This window comes from Monodon monoceros, unplaced genomic scaffold (genome assembly GCF_005190385.1).
Source record: "Monodon monoceros isolate NGI ecotype Baffin Bay Population unplaced genomic scaffold, NGI_Narwhal_1 Super_Scaffold_8, whole genome shotgun sequence".
In the NCBI taxonomy this organism is placed as follows: Eukaryota; Metazoa; Chordata; class Mammalia; order Artiodactyla; family Monodontidae; genus Monodon; species Monodon monoceros.
This window is the reverse complement of record NW_021703785.1, coordinates 60,803,189-60,824,141: the sequence shown is the minus strand read 5'-3', so window position 1 is coordinate 60,824,141 and position 20,953 is coordinate 60,803,189. Positions and strand designations below refer to the sequence as shown.

At 41.3% G+C, this 20,953-nt stretch overlaps 1 protein-coding gene across 2 annotated transcripts in view; it reads left to right on the top strand.

The window, feature by feature from the left end:
- The window catches only part of COG6 (component of oligomeric golgi complex 6), a 174,757-nt gene extending 159,363 nt beyond the window's left edge, over positions 1-15,394 (top strand). Inside the window, exons 20-21 of one of the 2 annotated variants that reach the window (XR_003791691.1) lie at positions 5,826-5,976; positions 14,469-15,394. The gene's annotated coding sequence lies outside the window, so the exon portion shown is untranslated. Of the gene's footprint in view, positions 1-5,825; positions 5,977-7,703; positions 8,645-14,468 lie in introns of those variants that run through there. The other variant, XR_003791690.1, reaches the window with a different exon arrangement.
- Positions 15,395-20,953: the final 5,559 nt, after the last annotated feature.

Sequence of the window (20,953 nt, the reverse complement as noted above, 5' to 3'; positions counted from 1 at the left end):
GGGGAGGGGCTAGAAACCCAACTGCTCCATGTCACCCCCTCTCTAAGCTAGGGGTACTTCCTGGAACCACTAAGGCTGAAAACCACAAATACATCCAACTTCCAGAAATGTGCAATGACTTAGTCAAGATATGCAGCAGCAGGGTGAAGGCTGGAATCCAGAACTATTTACCCTGTGGTGTTTTTCCCACTACATCACTTTCTCTACCACTCCTATAGCACTTCTTCCCTAGAAATCCTCCACAAACGCTAGGTGAAGGATGTGTTAACTAACCTTATTGTGGTAAACATTTAGCAACATCTACGAAGATCAAACCATCACACTGTACACCCTAAACTTACATAACGTTATATGCCAATTACATCTCAATAAAGCCGGGGAAAAAAATCAAAACAGAAAAAGAAAAGAAAAAAAAAGGAGAAAACTTCTATGGTGCCGCTTTTAGAGAAACAGACTAAGTCTTGCAGGTAGAAATGGAGAGGAACAGAGTAGGTGTCACAGGTGGGATGGCCCTGGAGAGCCATGACAAGCTACAAAAACCCCATGGAAAAGCCACACGGGGCCTTGACACATCTGCCCCTGAGCCCCTAGACAATACAGCTGAAATCTCCTTCAGGCTGTTTCCTGGGGGACATGAAGGGGCCCTGACCTGAGTGGGTTCCCTGCAGGCGTTCCCTCCTGCTGTCGTCCTTCAATATGGTTTGAATCTGCTGGCCTTCCAAGGTCACTGTGGGCCCTCTGATCGAGCCTTTGATTTAACATGTAAGGGAATTCCCACTGGCTGATAAAATATTTTTATATTTTATCACTTTCCTGCAGCTAGCGGCTTTTGGCATGCAGGGTGTTTTTATAAATGTTATAAGTAAATATTTTGGGGTCAATCACCGAGATGAGCATGGACCTGCAAGCCTGGGACTGGAAGATATTAGGCTCCACTGGAAAGAAGTGGGAATAGAAAAAGTAAAATATTGAGGACCTGCAAGTACTTGTCGAAGCACTGCAACTCTGCACTGTGGCTCCAACATCCAAAGTTAATAGAATTAGACCAATAAAAGCAAATTGATTTTAAGCAATATATCTAGATATCCAAGGGCTTTAAGTGCTTTTACTTGGATTATGGGCCATTTATTAGAGGAAGGAGAGTAAGTAGGGTTACATTTTCACATTAATGACCATCACTTTTGTTCTCCAGACAGAACCAGACCCTTCAAGACCCTTCCACGAAGCACGGCAGACAGATTCCTAAGATGCCAAGTCACTACTCAGGATTTCCAGGAGTCATGGGCCACTTTTGGTCCAAATGTCCCTTTGAAAAATACCCCCCAACATAAATAAAGTGTGGGCTATGGTGGTGTTATGCTCCAATGCCCTTTCGAGTAGTAAAGTCTCAATGAGCTGCTCGGAAGCTGAGGTCAGGAAAATTCTCTTTCACACTGGGTGATTCACTACGTAGGAAACTTACTCCTTCCTGGGGAACCGCTAAACCTCAGCAGTGGCTGGGAATCCGGGGAAATCCACGCAGAGTGTATTGGTCAGCAGATCCAAAGTGACATCTGCCCCAAGACCCACACAGCATCTTTTCCACTTTTCTCTCAGCTCCCATAGTCCTTGGCGCAGGTCAGAATGAATGGGGGGCACTCAACAAATACCTTTAACTTGCCTTGTTGATCTCTTTTTGCCCTGTTAGTCTCACCCCACCTGCTCTCCCAGTGGTTGGCTGTTTGCCCCATGCTCCCTTGAGTCTAAACTTATTTGAGTCCAAGTCACTTCACCATTTTTCTAATTACCTCCAGTGCATTTATTCAACACACTCATAAATTTTCTTCCTGTTCAAGGTGCTTTCAACACTATTTACCGTCATCTTCAAATTTAAGAGCTTAGTGTAAACTCAGATAATGAACAAAGTCAGTGCCAGGCATATAACAGATAGTCAATAACACATTGGCAGGAAGGAGGAAAGGAAGAGAGGGAGGAGGGAAGGAGGAAGCGGGGGAGGAATCACCCTGGACCACAGCCCACATTCCTCCAGGGTGATTTTGAAACACCTGGTTAACATCCTGACTGAAGGGTGGGACCCGGTCCAGCCTACGTAAGCGTCCTCCTCCGGTGCAGTGGAGATAAGATGACAGCAAGGGCACGGCAGGAAGAAAAGTGCCAAAAGTTCAGATAGAGTAAGAGCAGGGCTGAGGAGGCAGACCCCGGCCACGGGAGGAGGTCGTGGTAAAGATCCTGCCACGTCCCACAGCATCAGTCTCTGTGGTCCTCAGGATCCTCTGTAAACCCTGTTTGAAAAACATGAGTGTAGATTGGGACATCCTTAAGTGGATCCAGATGGACTGGAAACATTTCTGGGGTCTAGGTGTGATGGTATCCTCTATTTCCTGCTTGCCTACCTGTCCTGTCTCTGGATCGTGAGGAAAAGAGCACACAGTACTGGAGCCAGTCTCTGCCTGCACGGCTGAAGAAGGTTCTTACCACTCACCCCACCTTTCCATGGATGCTGGCCGTCTTCACCCCCGACGAGAGCTGGCTTCTAGGGGCTGTGAAAGAGAATCACAGAAGGAGAGTCTCTGCCCTCTAGAAGCTACCCTAGAAGGTTGTCCTTTTTTGTTTTCTCTGATTGGAGCCTGTAGTACCAACTGACCATTTGGGTTTAGGTCAGCCTTGGAGAAGTTCTGGTGGGATTTCAGAAGAGGATCTTCTGAAAATATGTGAGGAGGAACCTACTATAGGACACAATTATTTCACTTGCAGGAAATGAGACTTTATTTACATCCCAGGTAAATTCTTCAAGGTCAGAACATAGCTAGGGAGGGAACAGAGGGGAAAACAGATAGTAATTTTTTAAACTTGGCAAATTGTGGCAAATTAAGGGCAAGATTTACTGTCTAGATATGCAACATAGGTCTTTGATGATAATAGTAATATTGAATGAGATGAAATACTTACTAAGGGCCAGGCTGTGTTAAACTCTTATCTCACTGCTTACAAGAAGCCTATGAATTAGGTTCTCTGATATCTCCATTTTACAGATGAGGAAACTGAGGCTGACAAAGTGCAACAAAGTGCTCAAGGTCACATAGCTGGTAGATGGTAGAACTTGAATCACTGAATTTGTATTTCCAGTTGAAATCCTATTCTCTGCACTTTGGGTCACATGTATATATACACAAACTGAATAAATCCTGTTGCAAGATTAAAACTGACAATTGCTTTCTCCCCCAGGTTCAAAAGCGTTTTCACTACTTGAACCTGCTGTTGCCTACCTCTGGGGCAGGTTTGCTTACCCTCTAGATTATACCGCCTGGTAAACTGGTGGGATCCCTGTCCCCACCTTCTGGGTCCCCCCCACCCCCCCAGGCCCACAGCACAAGTGCATGTGTGCTCACAGGGGTTTGCTCTTTCTGGTCTGGGACCCATTCCTGTTGACTGACTTTATTAGAGCAACTCAAGTTTCTCGGTTTTCTGTTTCTTCCCAAAGATGCTTCAGTGCCTCTGGCCTGCTGCTTCTGACCTAGTTACTCTTTCCCTGATAGAGTATATCTTGATTATGGGATTCTTGAGCCATCTTCCAATTTGGGTCCACTCTGCTTTTTTGCATTTATGCAGGGAGCTCTTGAAGGAAGTTTAGGTTTTGTTCAGCAGTTTTTCTTGTCTTGATCTTCTTATTTCCAGCCTCTGTGCAAACAAGATTACATATAAAACTTCAGCCCTGGATCACTCTGTAGGACCACAGTCCTTCAGCTTGTGAAGGCTGTTCTCAGGATCTCAACAACACCTATTCTATGGCTTCTAGAAAAGCTTCATTGAAAAAGAGGCATATTTCCTAAATTCTAGCAGTTGCCATTTCTTAATAGAAGTAATTGGAATGCATAGTCTGTTCCTATGTTGGAAGTTACTGAGAAACCAAAGTCCCCCATAGCAACAGTATTGTTCTGTCCTAGCCCACTGTTCCCACTTTCAAGATATGTTGAAACAATAATAATAATAAAGCTATTTCAAATATGCCAAATCTAAAAAATCTGCACTCCCAGACTCCACTATTGTGACTGTGTTTCTGGTTGATAGTCTATAATCTTATCACTTTTGGCCACACATCCACATACCATCCTGGGTTATTTATGAAGATAAATCCTGTGCTGAGATCAAAATCAACAACTATTTTTTGCTGCATCTAAATTTATTTTTGCTACTTAAAAAATGATTTTGAAAATATTTTCCAGTGGGTTTTAAAAAGATTTTGGTAAAGAGATTCCTCTGAACAAAAAGTAGCTCTTGGGTTGTCAACTACCAACTGCGACACATTTGGAATATCTTGAATTGTTATCCAGTAACAGACAATTCAGTTTTAAGAGCATTTGTACCCTTAGCTATTTTATTACGTTTTAATGTTTTCAAAGTTTGTCTGTCTAAAAATATAACTCCAGTTATTAATTTCTGGCTCATTGAGAGCATGGGTTTATTAGCTAACTGAACTGTATGTTACCCATACTTTCTGAGTTTCGATTTCCTCATCTCTGAAGTGGAAAGAGTAACACCCACTTTATAGAACTGCCATGAGATTTCAACGATGTAATCCAGGTAAAATAATAATTCCCCATCACACAGTAAGTGCTCTGTAAAAGGTAGCTTGAAAATAGCATCTAAAGAGTGAAGTTTAAAATTAATAACTGAGGGACTTCCCTGGTGGTCCAGCAGTTAAGACTCCACGCTTCCACTGCAGGGGGCACAGGTTCAATTCCTGGTCTGGGAACTAAGATCCTGCATGCCACATGGCATGGCCAAAATAAATAAATAAGATAAAATAAAACAAAATAATTGGGTTACAAAATTTGTGCCCACCTTCTATCCCCACAAGCCTGCGTGCTCAGGACGGTAGTAGCCTCCTTTGACCTCCAACCTTTCCCAGCTTTCGGCTCAGTTCTGACACAGAGCAGTCTCTCAATGGATATTGGTGGAATGAAATGCACCTGAGTATCAACTTGCCATGCCCTCCATTGCATTGATTAGTAGTTGTCTATGTTTATCTTCAGAATCGATTTCTTTTTTCTAAATACATTATAAAACTTTAATCTCTGATTTTTAAAGATACTGTTTTTGTTTCACTCTTCTGTTTAAGAAACTGACATTGAAATTCTAATGCAAATTCAGTACAATGGTGTTAAGAGGCTTACACCTAAAAAGAGTCAGCAGATAAATGATGTAACTGGCTTTTCCAAGGAGAGGTAAATGGAGACAACTTGGGAGAACAGCAGGAATTTGTCATTTGCTTTGGGGCTTGTCTCAAAAACCATCAGCTACAGTCTGGAGAGCTGACCTACAACTATGGAAAAATTTGACCTCACATGTGAATGCGTTGGCCACTCTGCTGTGAGAAGACCAATGTCATCAGGGCCATTGCGTGAAAGAGGCAATTCAAAGCACACTGGGCTTGAACATAGAGCTTTTCCTCTATAAGGAATATATTTCCCAACTATTCATCTAATAGACCTTTTCTACTCTTTAACTATATACAAAGAAATGTATGGGCAAATGCTCCAAGCTAATTTATAAATATTTCTGGTGCTACTGCAATATTCTAAACATATTTGGCTCAGATTTAAATGTTAGGTGTGTGTGTGTTTAGAGAACTTTATTTCCTAAGACTGTATCAACGTTAGCCTAACGAATATTTCAAGCACCCAATATGTGCTATGAATGGTGCAAAAGGCTAAATGCACGGCACAAAAGAGCAGGAGGAAACATGCCGAGATGCTAGAATGGAAGATTGGGGCCAGATTGTGTTATGCTATGCTTTTGAATTTGGAACATATTTTATCTTATAGGACAAGGTAGGAACATATGCTTACCTTGAAGGAAAAGCAGTGTCAGTACTGGCTACCTGGAGAGCTGTGACGGAAACCAGTCTATGACTGAAAGCCACTTTCCTGATAAATCATGCCATGGGAGGTGAGAGTGAGGGTGACCGCCCACATGGTAAGTGTTTGTCATTCTTTGTTTTGTAGTCAAAGGCAGCCACTGGAAGTGTCTGGCAAAGGAAATGGGTCTCATCAGGTCTCTGCTTAAGAAGACTGTCAACAGGTCAACAGTGAGGGAGATGAATTAGAGAAGGAGCAATTAACATATTTGATCTCACTTCATAGGCAGCTCTTTTCTAGACGCAGGAGACACTAGCTATCTCCCTGGGCACCCATCTTCTGAGTTTATGGGAAGGCAGGTTACTGTGGGACAGGTTACTGCAATGGATGGAGGATTGCTGCCCCACTCTGCCCACCCATGAAAGGAGGGCAATCTTCATTCACTTGTCTTGTGGGAATTGAGCTGTACATTTGTTCACCTCTCAGATTACACGACCAAGTTTCATGTTACACGAGAGACATTCTCTGAACTCCAAGCTGAGTATCATCCTGATAAATATTACAAACTCATTCAGGAAAGTGAATTCCTATCTTTTCACCCAAAGTAGCCTCCTGAATATGCTGGTATCTGAGTACATTTCACCAAAATGAGAAGCATTTCTCAGAAAGAGAAATTAGCAGCCAACAGTACAATGTGTTAGAGTTCCAGCAGGAAACAGATGGCACTCTCAAACTCAGTGAGGAGTGTTAACAAAAGAGTGATTTACAAAGATCTGGAAAGATTTAGGGACGTATACAAAGGATGCTGAAGGACCCTGGGGCTGAAGTAGCAGAAGGTGATGGTGATTGGTAAGCTCTTTGTTACCACCAGGTCTAAAGGAAAATGTGCCAGTTCCAGATCTCAGGGTGGGCAGCTCTAAGGAAAGGGTCACTGGAGAAGAGCCGTGACATTTGATGGAAAGATGTGGCCAACCTGTGTATACGGCAGGCAAAGAGTTAAATGCACAGCCTCCTTCTCACCCCACTGGGGCTGAGAACCCATTGATGTGGCCTGTACAGATCAGCCTGCAGGGCACAGACTAGAACAGAGGAGGGTGGAGTGTGGGTCTGGAAGGCAAAGAGAAAATAACAAGTTCAGTGCAATTTTTGGTATGTGATGAATTCACATGAAATAATAACGATAAGAAATCAGCAAAATGTGGGCTAGGAAACCCCAAGCTCCATGTTCCTCCATAAAATCATCAAGAAACAAACAAACAAACCCAAACCCACCCTTGCCTGAATGGAAACAGTCTTGGTCTTGAGTGTGGCAACTCAGCTCCCAGTTTCACTCTTTAAACCACAGGGAGGGAGCAGACCTTATTTACAAATTATTGTGTATATCTGTTCTAACGTGGCTGGGGATACCGGAGGATCTGACTCGCTGTCTCTTGCTCTCATAACGCAGAACACATGCAGGAAAAGCTGTAGGCTCTGCTCACAAAAGCTGCAAGGAGATTACACACCCACGGAAACCTGGGGCAATAGATGCTCACTGGAGACATACAGTAGACCATCTGAGGACCAGAGGAGAAAGTGAGATGAGACTTTTTGGGAAATGAGGAGATTCAAAATCAGCCATTTTTATAGGGGAATCTAGAAAGCCACATGCATAACCAAGTAGGACATATGCTCAGAAGAAAAACTAAGAAGACCTAAAAGTTTCACCTAAGGCTGATTCCTAGCCTCAGAGAAAACCTAACTAAGTAGAAGGAATACCCCAGCACAGAGTCAGTCTACCAAGACTGGGAGTTGTAATTGCTCTCTCTCTTTTTCCTCTCTGTATTTTTTCTTTGTCCGTTTCAGCTCCTGGCATTCAAAGAAGTTTCTATCAAAACGTTAGTTGAGCACAAACTAAAGTAAAAGAGATTTCAGTGAGAACACATGGCAAGAAATAGACTTTGCAACAATGGTTTGGAAAAGTCTCAAAACAAATGGACTATCATAGCCTTCAACAATCAAACAAACAACGAAAAGTAAATTCTGGGGAAGGGGGGAAATCTGATTCCCAGACTTAACACATTATAATAATCAAATGTCAAATTTTACTTTATCTCTAAAGACAGAATTAGGTTGGAAGGGAAAGGAAGAAAAAGATATTTAATGCAAATAGTAGCTAAAGAGAATTGGGGTGGCTATACTAATATTAGAGAAAATAGACTTTAAGTAAAAAATTATTACAAGAGACAAAGAAGGATATTATATATTGATAAAATATCAATTCATCAAGAAGATATAACAATTATGAACATCAGAGCTCTAAAATATATCAAGCAAACACTGAAAGAATTGAAGGGAGAAATACACACTGTAAGATAATAGTAGGAGACTTCAATGCCCCCACTGTCAATAAAGAATAGAACAACCAGACAAAAGATCAATAAGGAAACAGTGGACTTGAACAACACTGTAGACCAACAGAATCTATCAGACATATACAGAACACTCATCCAACAACAGCAGAAAACCCATTTTTCTCAATTGAGCATGAGCATTCTCCAGGATCTGTTAGACCACAAAACAAATTTTATTAAATTTTAAAAGATTGAAATCATATAAAGTTTCTTTTCTGAGCATCCTGGAATGAAGCTAGAAATCAATAACAGAAGGAAAACTGGAAAATCCACAAATATGTGCAAATTAAACAACATGTTCTTAAAAAAACCAATGAATCAAAGAAGACATCACAAGGGAGATTAGAAAATATCTTGAGACAAAAAGATAATGAAAAACATAACATACCAAAATTAACTAATGCAGAGAAGCAGTGCTAAGAGGGAAATTTATAGCTGTAAATGCTTACATTAAAAAAAAGAGGGCTTCCCTGGTGGCGCAGTGGTTGAGAGTCCACCTGCCATTGCAGGGGACACAGGTTTGTGCCCCGGTCCGGGAAGATCCCACATGCCGCGGAGCGGCTGGGCCCGTGAGCCATGGACACTGAGCCTGCGCGTCCGTAGCTTGTGCTCTGCAATGGGAGAGGCCACAACAGTGAGAGGCCCGCGTACCGCAAAAAAAAAAAAAAAAAAGAGAAATCTCAAATCAATAACCTAACTTACTCTTTAAGGAACTAGAAAAAGAAAAGCAAACTAGAGCTAGCAAAAGGAAGGAAATAATAAAAATTAGAGGAGAGATAAACAAAATAGAGAATAGAAAAACAATGAGAAAAATCAACGAAACCAAAATTTGATTCTTTGAAAAGATCAACAAGGCTGACAAACCTGTAGATGGATTGACTAAGAAAAAAGAGAAGACTCATGTAATTAAAACCAGAAATCAAGCAGGACATTATGACTGATTTTTCAGAAATAAAAACTATAAGAGAATATTATGAACATTTGTATGCCAACAAATTGGATAACCTAAATGAAATGGACAAATTCCTAGAAATACATATCTACCAAATCTGAATCATGAATAAATAGAAAGTACGAGTAGATTTATAACTAATATGAAGAGTAATCAAAACCTCTCAAAAAGAAAAGTCATGGGCCAAATGGCTTCACTGGAGAATTCTACCAAACCTTTAAAGAAAAATTAACATTGATCCTCAACTGTTCCAAAAACTTGAAGAAGTGAGAACATTTCCTAACTCATGCTATGAAGCCAGAATTACCCTGTTAGCAAACCCAGCAAAAATGCTATAAGAAAACTACAGATCAATATTCTTTATGAACATTGATGCAAAAATCCTCCACAAACTACTAGCGAGCTGAATTCAACAGCCTATTAAAAAGGTCATATACCATGGCCAAGTGAGAGTTATTCCTGGAATGCAAAGATAATTCAATATACAAAAATTAACCAATATAACACACCACATTAACAGGATGAAGGAAAGCCCCCCGCATGATCATCTCAACTGACGCAGAAAAAGCATTTGGCAAACTATCAGAATATCAATATACAAATATTAATCACAGCTTCTCTGTATTTGGGATGTGCCATGTGCCAAGCAGTACAATGAGGCATTTGAGATAGGATGTTTCGAATCCACAAGGCAACACCCTAAGATATGTAATATTATATTAGCACATCCCTCTTACATATGAAGAGGCTGAGGCTTCAAAACTGAAGTCATATGTCAAAATCACATATATAGTGAGGAGTAGAGTAAGTACATACGTTCTAGATTTTCAGCTTACAAAGCCTAGGACATTTCTGCGGTGTATTGTGGCTTTTGCTTCTGTTGTTTGTTTGTTTTATCAAACCATTTTGTTGAGGGGCTTCAGGGAAAGAGTGAAGCCTGGGAGGCCAATGAAGATACAATGTCCTTGGCCCAGGTGGGATCTCCCCAGCTTCACAGTTTGCTGAAATCTGCTTCTATATGAAGGAGAATCAAAATGAAGGTACCAAGAGCAGATTTGACAAAGTCACTACCTAACTGATGGGCTTAATAAAATGGCCTTTGATGTCTTCACCCCTGTCCCCATCCCGACCGGTAATAAAGGGCTACAATTTTGATTGCATATTAGCTTTCATTGCTGGAATGGAGGTCTGGCCCATCTCACTCCCAAACTGACTTTGGACTGCCGGATGATGTCTCTTCCCTTTCCACAGTCTCCACAGGGAAAGACCGGTTCACCCGGAACCAGCAGCCCAATAATAGGACAGACCCCACGTGGCAGCAGAAAGAACAGAAACAAAAAGGCAGTTAATAAATTGAGAAAGCTGGAATCGATCTGGTCTTGACTCAGAGTCATACTCTGTCTCTCTTGGAAAAAAAATTTCTCTCTAAAAGATTGGTGCCAGCTCACTGTACTTGAGTTATAAATAAAAGTCAGAATTAGAGTTTCCAAGTTTTTAATGAGTTTTAATAGATATATTGTTTAGCTTCCTGACAAACTGATGAAATGCAGACCAACTAAGTTGCAAAAATGCCTCTGACATTTGTTTACTTGGACTATTACAAGAAAAGAGATTGTTCAAGATTATATCCTTTTATTTGTAGTGAAACCCAAAAGTCTGCTTCTGCTGACTCCTGAATTTGTACATTTTCAACCAGAAAAATCGCTTTCCAGCTAATACCTTGCTTTAGCCCCACAGCTGGGGAGGCGGTGTACCTGTCAGGTCAAGTGCTTCTGCGCTATGAATGGTGGGAGTGGTGACATCTCCAGACTAGGAAGTAAAAGAGCTTTTGAGGATCCAGCTTTTGTGGATGAGGTGAAGGGGCATTCACCTAACCTAAAAGCCTGGGTTTTTCTAAGACTTAGAGATCGGGGATTTCTGGGGAGGAGCTGCTGGTATGTGAACTCCTTTTCACTGGAGTTATCCACAGAAGTAACCCCACATTTTGTTTAGGTTCCATTGATTGCCCTCTGCTCTTTGATGGTTTTCACAGCCTCCCTTGTCTATCACTGGGCATGCGTGTAGAGTGACAATGACAGAGGAAGCACTTAATGTTAACCAAGACATGAAAGCCCTTAAATGCTCTACGTGAGGTGAATTCTGGCTGCTCTAAAAGGTTATGTGATGCTGTAATATGGTATGTCATGCCAGTTTCATCATTCCAACCCAAGTTGTCTTATGTGAACCTGGTCTATTAAAGGAAAAGCCTTCCTCCTTTAAGAAAATAGAAGTTAAAAAAATAAGAAAAAAAAAACCTCTTTCATTTCCACTTCTCACCAGGTCAGGTGACTTCTGTTATCTTCTCTGGGTTGAAGGCTTTAACCACGGGAAATAGAGTGGCACTAAGCAAGAATTTTCCTATCACTGAGAAAATCTGCTTATTAAGTTTGCCAGAAACTGTCTACCTCTCAGCCAAAATGACAGGCTGGCGAATCCCATGCCAGTGGGTGTGGGCGGCTTATCGGGCTCTCATCTCTGAAGGCAGAGCGTACAAGTAGGTCACAGGCAAAGGAATTGGTGGCTTCCTTTCAGTCTTGCCTTTACAGTTGGGATTTTAAAGAAAACCTCTGGAGTGGAGGCTCGGAGGCAAGTTAGCAGGTATGGGATACCTGGGGACCAAGTAGCCCTGATCATGAGCAACAATTAGGAGGACAAAACCCACGTAGGCTAGTTAGAGCCTGTGGTACCATCCCTTCCTACCAAAATATTTACTAAACCCTGAAATCAAAGACTGGCAAATCCCCAAAGATCAACTCTACCCTCTGGGGTTTGTCAAAATCAATCCCATCCTTCTGGGTCTTAGGAGATGTGATCCTTGCCCTCTGCCTGTCTGCATTTCTCAGCTCTGACCATTAGTCAACTCTGCTGTCAGCATTAACTTTTGTTCAAGTTCAAATCTGGAAATATCTTCCCTTTATTCTCTGTGCTCCTTTTCTCAACCCACTGCAACACTCCCCTGTCAAAGAAAGCCTTTGTAGAGCTCAAAGTAAAACGCTGTTTCAGAATGGTCACCACGCCAGGGTGTAGCCCGCATTCAGCAGAACAGAAGCGGAATGTGGCCTTTGGCTTGTATAGTTGTCGTGTCTAAAAATAGCAGAGACGCCCCTTACTGTACTGGTGACACAGACCCATGAGGGATGAATAATCATCTTGACAGTCATTGGGGGTGGGTAAGCAATAGAGAACAATGAGTAAAAAGTGATCTCAAAATATAAAAGTGAGGAGCACAAACTTCAAAGGATGTTTTCATTGTAAACTAGGGTTTTCATTCCTTGATCAATTCCTCTGCCCCTTTATTCTTTATTTCTAAAACCTGAGTTTGCCCTCATTCACATCTTCTCTTGAACAGGCTGCTATAGGGGAACACTCATACTCCATGGAGTTCTCTTTAAGGGCCCTGACTGCCAGGCTAGAAGAAGAACACAGTGTCAATCAGTATGCCCAGGTGTCCAAAGATGGAAGAGTTGTGAACCCACACCCGTCTGGTAAAGACACTTCCCCTACACTTTGCAGTGATAAATCCACTTTTGCATTATGGAATTCAGATTTTCAGGTGACTCTAAGCAGTTCTTTCTCCTTTGCAAATGTAGGAGACTCTTACCAGCAATTTGCTCATTTTCAATAAATGGTAAAATAAAAGCAAGAACCATTCACTTGGAGTGAAAAGCAAAGTACATAACTTGACTTCTTTTCCAGCTTATTACCCACGTTTTCCCCCTTCTCCTCTGGATTGCATGTATAAACACTGATATGAGGGCCAGTGTCTTGTATTTCAGAGCTAGAGTGTTTTGATGATAACAGCACGTGGAGCCCTGGGGTGGAATGTCTTAGTAGCAGTTAAAGGTTAAACAGCATGAGTAGACATGCTCATCAGTGTCTTTGAAGAAGGGCCACATTAAGTAATGCAAGGCCAAGGGTGAGATCTCTGACCGTCCTACCGTCCTAAGCCTCTCTCTCCAACCTTCAAGACACAGCAGGTATTATTGCCCCAAGTTGCCTTGGAGCATGTCTGGGCATGTCTGCAGCCTGGGGGTGGAACCTCAGCTGTGTCATGGAGTAAAGGATGCTCAAAGCTGGAAGGTACTTTTTAGTTCATAGAGGCCAATTTCCTTAATTCACAGTCTAAGGCCCGTGTAATTTAACTATGGCTGTCCAAGAGTATTTGCAAGTACTCTACACATTGTGAATCATTTTCATACGCGTAATGTCATTTGTTTGTCCCCTTAAATTTGAAGTACAGATAATCATCCTTTTTTTGCAGTTGAGGAAATTGAGGCTCAGAAAGATTAAGTGGCTAGTTCCAAATCATGAAACTGTAAGTAGTGGGGCTGAGACTGAGGCTCGGTTTGGTTTTATACATTCTGTGCTCTTGTCACTGGGTTATGCCACCCTGTCTGCAGCTCGAAGAGCATACATCGTCCAGCAAACCTTTATTGTGTGCTTTCTAGGTGCCGGTATCATACACAGCTCTGTAATCTGTGTTCCTGCTGCATCTAAGCCATTAATAAGATGATGCTGGACTTCCCCGGCGGTCCAGTGGTTAAGACTTCGCAATCCTACTGCAGTGGGGCACGGGTTCGATCCCTGGCCGTCCCGATGCTTTGCAGCATGGCCAAAAAAAAAAAAAAAAGATGATGCTGCATAATCGGAATAAACTTTATCTTTTGGTCATTTTTATTTCATTAGAGACATAAATACAAGGACCTTTTTTTTTTTTTTTTTTGGTCTTTACTTTCCTGTGCAGGTGAGGAGTCTCATTTGGCTTCCCTCATGAAAGTGGTACTAACATACCCAACAAAGATGATCGTAAAATCTCCTGGGGAGGTACCTGGGAGAGTACCAATGTCATGTTTAGAGATGAGAAAATTAACACCAGAAACTTCAAGTAACTTTTCTAAGGCCACACAGCTAGCTAGATGCTGAGCCAGAACTGAAAACCAAAATGTCTGATTTACTTCTCCTAGAAAATAAATTTTAGTTTATTTCTCCTAGAAACTGAATCATTTTCAGCCAAGTGTAGTTTGACTGCTTCATATTAGTACTTCGTTTTCCAGGACAGTTTTTACAAAGCGGTAAGATAAAAAGGGACACCTTTAGGTTTTAGGTTATATATAAATATGTATATACCTGATAGAAGCATACAGGAAGATTAGCAATCAAGCCCATTAATCTGAGAAAAATGAGGAGCATCTCTGTTCTCACTTATATTTGTCCTTTCCAATCAAGACCATGTGAAGCTAGAAAAGAACCAGGAGCACAGCGTGACGGCCAAAGACAAAGAAAGAACAGCAGAGAAAGAAAACCGAGGGAAGAATGGAGTAGAGACGCGGTGCTGTTTCCAGCATCTCAGCACAGGGTCACACTTCCAGCTCTTCATCAGCTAAGAATGTTCTGCTCACATTGGGCCAGTTCACGCTACACAGGAAAGCCTGTAGCCATCCGCTCACAGCCCACCACTTCCTGTGGGAGCCAGCAGATCAGGCTCAGCCCTGCCATTCCCTTGACTGACATGCTTCCAAGCCCGAAGAAGGACCTCGCTGCTCACCCTAACCTTTGGTGGAAAAGGGTCCACTGTCACCTGCCGACAGTGATCAGGAAACGATTGTCCATTTTTCAGGTGTCTTTTTCCCACGTGTGTGTGTGTAGGAAAGCTCAACCTTCTTTGGGCTCACAGCACTCCAAGAACTCACCATTCACGCAAGTTAATTATTTACAGTTGTAATCGTAAGTGTCCTTTTTCTATGACAATGCAAGCAGCATTAGGTACAGGAAAAGGCCTTCTAACGGACTCGTTCCACCCCTCGGTTACCACAATATCTCTTCTGCAGGGTTCCAGAGCCTTGCACCTGCCCGCAGAGAGATGAGAGACACTTTGTTTCTTTACAGTCTCTCCTCCTAGGAGAGGAAGAGTTCCTTGCTGAGTCTGCCTGCTGAGATTCCCTCTTTGGATTTTCATTCTTAGCTCAACTTCTCATGAGGCCAAATGGCAAAGACAGATCAATAATATGGGCTCACTTAATTGGTTCGAAAACAGTGCTCAAAAATGTTTGCCCAGGGCTTCCCTGGTGGCGCAGTGGTTGAGAGTCCGCCTGCCGATGCAGGGGACACGGGTTCGTGCCCCGGTCCGGGAAGATCCCACGTGCCGCGGAGCGGCTGGGCCCCGTGAGCCATGGCCGCTGAGCCTGCGCGTCCGGAGCCTGTGCCCCGCAGCGGGAGAGGCCACAGCAGTGAGAGGTTCGCGTATAGCAAAAAAAAAAAAAAAAAAAAAAATGTTTGCCCACGATCATCTTCAAACTTCTTCCCAGTAGTCCTCTGCCCTACTCTCCCCTGTCCTGCGCCCCTCCCTCCTTAACCACCTGTATGCCACCGTCCCCAAGCAATTCTGTCACTCCAGCCTCCCACTTGGTGTTCCAGCAGGCGTGACATGGGAACCAGGAAGACGGTGTAGCTGGCTGACCTTGCTCAAACCCCCTGTCCCCAGAGCACTACTTTTCTGTCTTGCTCCTCCTTGAGGGTTTTCCCTGTGGGCTTCCGCCCCTCACCCCAGCCCGAATCTACTCATGTGAAAAACACTGCTCTAGCTGGAAGGTTCTTTAGGCCAAATGAGCCCTCAGAGTCTCTGGTCTCCTTGCACCTAAGGGCGCTCACCCTGGAGCCGATTCTAGGCTGGCACTATGAATATGGGAAACAAAATGGTAACTTCTCGCTCAGGAATTGAGCCCACTGCGATGAAATGACGTGCCCACCATCACACAGTTAGTGGAAAATGCAGTAACAAAAAGACTCACATCTGAGTTTCAACTCCGTTTTCTTTCCAGCATCCCAGTTTTGGTTGAGGCAAGCATCAGGGACCACTGGCGCAGGGTCAGCTGGGGAAATTTCCTGCTCAGAGGACTTGGTCCTTCGCTTTTTGATTATATTTCTTACTGAGTAGAAGGAAATATTTATTTTCATTAGGAAAGCTAAAGGAGTAGAAGACCCAGAAGTCCTGGGTGGGATTGTATAATTTATAGAGAACCCCGTGGAGGGCAGGGCACGGGAAAAGAGAATGATTGATGTGCCCAAAGGTTCAAGAAATGAAAGAAACCCAAAGATCTTCATAAATGTCAGATTCTCAGATATTCTAAAGACACTCTTGCTAAGTGTTTTCCACATTTTTAAACCCACGTTCTCACACAATGCTTTTTCAATGAAGCCTCCATGAATCTCTAAAATCCAAGAAGATTTTGAGTAATTTCACATGTTATATTTGGGATCATGAAAATATACACCCTTATAGATTTTTAGGTGTCCCCAGGGCAACTAGGTACTTCTCCTCCCCACATCCACTGATAATCCCTGTAGCCCAATCCTGCAGATGAAGAAAATGCCAAGAGATGACCTGCCTAAGATACTCTGGCTGGTTAGCTGCCTGCCCAAGATAAGAACATATGTTTCCTGTCTTCTAGTCAAGAACTTTATCCTCTATAATGTCCTGTGTCCCAAGAGTTCAAGTGTATCAGAAATGTGAGCTGTACTTAGAGTATTCAATTCTTCAAATTCTTTAAAGCGCTCAAAATATTTCCTTGGGGAAGAGTTATTCTAGGCATCTTCTGGGAAACAAGCACATGGTATATCCATTATCCAAATGGCTCTTTAGTCAGAGAAAGAAACGTTGTTGTTAGCTGCAGAGAATAGAGCCCCAGCCAAAGTCTCAATCTGCCTCTGAACAAAGGGGTGGGAGAGTGAATGAGAAGAAGAATTACAGAAAAGAAGACACCGGTGTCCACTTGAATTTGGCGTAGTGAAAATTGATGAACACATAGCCCAAAGCAGTATAAGCCCTCATTCCTAGACTTAAAATTGTAAGAAGAAAACTAATCAGCCAAGTGAAATGAGAATTATTAAATGCTTGGAAGTGCCTCAGGAACCTTTAGAAATTTAAGCAACACTCTATAATTAATACATATGGGATTTTTGTTTTAAAGAAAGGAAAAGTACAGCTGTACTGTGGACTCACAAAGGAAGATAGAGGATTTCATCTTGAAAGACAGAAAATGATCTCTCTCTGAGAATATGAAAGAAGGTGGATTCACACTGGAACATGCCTGAGAACTGCAAGGGACAGGAAACGACAGCAGCAGTCCCTGGAAGGAATGCGTGGGCAGAAGGATTATAGGAACTTTCAAGGCTTTTATAAAAGGATCGGAGAGAAAAGAAACATAGGAGACCCATTAGTAAATCAGAAGAAAGATGGATTTAATGATGCCCATGACATTATTGAGATCATGAACTGCATCATTAAATTCATCTTTTAAAAAGAAGAAAGAAAATATATCCCCAGGAGTCTTTTTGTGTGGAGAAGAGGGGCAGGGAGGGTAGAAATCTGAATCTTTTAAAAAATGGCCACTTGTAAACAAGCAAATTTTAAAACCAGACGAATTCAAATGCAAGCAAAGCTAATCAATGGCGTGAGAAGTTGAGAGAGGGATAACCTTGGAGAGGAGGGGTGGGAGGCTTCTGGGATACTGGTGATGTTCTATGTCTACACCTGTGTGAGATTCCGGGGGTGGGAAATTTTTTTATGGAAATTAATTGGGCTGGACTCTGTGACCCATGTACTTTTATGTATGTGTCATACAGTAATAAAAAGTAAAAATAGAAATGAAATAAAATGAGAGTTTTGAAAAAGGTAATTATTAAAATGATAGTGAAGTGACACCAGAATCCAAGGTGGGGTGGTAAGGTGACGGAATTATCAAGCAACACATAGATAGTTTCAAAAATCATTAGAGGGCTGAAATGTAATGGAATAGCAATCAATCAGGGTACAACCACATTTTACTTTGCAATCAATATATTCCTGTACAATTATATGAGTATGCATTTATGCATGTAATTTTGTGGTGGACATTTCTCATTAATAGGAATCTTATACCCCATTTGAAATTAAATCATCACTGTCTAATTTTTCTTATTTAAGAGAAAATCCAATTTCCATATATACAATTTGTTTAAATTGAAGTGTATCCTAATTGGCAGAAAGGAATGAAATCATATAGCCATATGTGACTTTTAAGAAAAAGACTAGTCAATTCAACCAGAAATAATTTGATTGCTAATTACGTGGCCAATTCAATACTAGTTATCACTGAGGATAAAAAAGAAGTAAAAGATTTTGTTTCTGTTAAGGACTAGTAATCTAGTTGGGGAGAGAAGACTAATAAATGTGAGTGGCACAGAAATGCTACATTGTTCATTCAATGCTGTCTCTAAGTGGTAATATGGATGTAATAGTATGAACACATGGTATCTTAGAGTATGATTTTGACTTTCTCTTTTCATAAAAAACGGTGAAATGAGAACTACTATATTGATTGAAATTTGTATAGACTATAAACTGAAAACTCATTTCATAGGAAATGAGTTGTTTTACTAATCCATAACATTCTGTGAAAGCTCTAGAACATTTAAAAAGGGGGAAGGGGAGGAAATAAGGAGATCTCTCAAGTTGAATGCCAGTACCACTGGAAATCAATTACCAACATGGTATGTGGGAAGACATTGGTCAAGTCCAAGTGCTAAAAGCAATGCTGAGGTCAGAGTGCACAACAAACTACATTAGAATTGGGAACATGACTTAGTAGGAAACGGCAAAACAAATAAGCAGAGTCTAGTCTCTGTCTACACAGTAGTAAAAACTCCCATGTTGAAAAGGAAAAAATAGTCTAGTAGAATGAGCAATAGCTCATCTGAATGTCCACATTTCAGCCTTGTTTCCAGCCACATCTGTGAATGAATCAGAAGTTTCCCTCAGTCGAGTTGACTTCTGGCTGAGTACAATAGGCTGAATAATTGTTCCCCCAAAATATCTCTGTCCTAATCCCAGGAGCCTGTGACTCTTACCTTATATGGCAAAAGGGACTTTGCAGATGTAATTAACATAAGGTTTTTTTTTTTTTACATCTTTATTGGAGTATAATTGCTTTACAATGGTGTGTTAGTTTCTGCTTTATAACAAAGTGAATCAGTTATACATATATTCCCATATCTCTTCCCTCTTGTGTCTCCCTCCCACCCTCCCTATCCCACCCCTCTAGGTGGTCACAAAGCACCGAGCTGATCTCCCTGTGCTATGCGGCTGCTTCCCACTAGCTATCTGCCTTACGTTTGGTAGTGTATATATGTCCATGCCACTCTCTCGCTTTGTCACAGCTTACCCTTCGCCCTCCCCGTGTCCTCAAGTCCATTCTTTATTTCTCCAAGATGCCTGTCATGTCAGGCACTGGATTGGAGCATAGCTTTTGCAGACTAACAGGTAGTTCACTGAGAAGCAGGGTCTCCTCTCAGGGTATTTCTTATGCCACTTTCTTGAGTTTTTTTCACTTTTTTTTTTTTTTGTGGCTTTAGAAATTCTAAGCTTGAATTTTAAATCCACGATGAAGCCCTTGGTATTATCAGCTCTGAATTATTGCAGGAAGCCAGTCCCTGAGCTAGTTTCCTGAAATTCATATCTATCAAGGCTATGGCCCACCTCCAGAATGCATGGGGACTGCGACCCAAACTCCAGGAAAAAAGAAACTAGCCACACGGCTAAAGAAAGATTGTTATAGCACACCTAAAACTAATATAATATTGTATGTCAACTGTATTTCAGTTAAAAAAAAAAGAAAGATTGTCACACTTGGAAAATCATAGATGATTAAGACATCAGCTCTAAAGTGTAAGTTTTAATGTGTTTCTATAGGGATTGTTTGACTCAAATTTCCTTTTAGTAAGTAATTTGTTCCCCGTCTCCACAGCAGCAAAAAAAAAAGGGGAAAAGGATACTTTTAAAGAAAGGGCTTATCCATTAACACATTTTTCTCCCTTACTGGATCATCAGCTCCTTGAGGATAGAGTCCATGAATTATTACTCTTTGGTTCCACAACTAGTTGAGTGCCTGCTCAACAGTAGCTGATGAGACTTTTGTTTTGTTTTTTTTTCCATAAAGGAGGGGAAGAAGGAAGAAGGAAGAAAGGAGAAAAAGAAACTCTTTTAAAAAATATTTTTCTTGAAATCATGAATTGGGGAACCAGAGTAGATTTCATCAGTCAGGAGCTACAAATTTAAAAAATTCATTTATAAAAATATTGGTTTACTTTTTCATTAGTATCAGCCTACCAAGTAAGCTTACTACTGAGCCTAGATTGGAGAACAAAAATTAGGTACAATGGTTTGGGTATTGAAAAGCGATAGAAAATGCTAACGTTGGTGAATGAAATTTCGAATGGAATTTGCAATGAATATTTTGGGTATTTTCACGCGAAATAACTACCTCCACGTTTTTTTGGTGACTTTTGTTGTAAAACTAAAAGCTAACTGTGTGCAGAACCTTAGGGAAGATTTCATACATTGTACAAGCATGAAAATATTGGCATAAGAAAGACACTTGTCAACTCTTCTAGAAACTTAAGTATAATGATAAAAAGTTAATACATTCAAAGAAAAAGGTTAGTGCTTAAATAGGAAGGGCTCAATATATATTTGTTGTTTGATCAAATCTTTAGTAATCATGGCCCTAAGAAGAGAAGCACTTTAATGTGGAGACAGGAAGTACTTGAGTTACTTGTGGGATTGATGCAAAAGCAAACGCTTACCAAATGTTGTAAGCTTTATTCAACTCTTCTAGGCTTATCATTTCTTTTTTAAAAAAAATTAATTAATCAATTTTTGGCTGCATTGGGTCTTA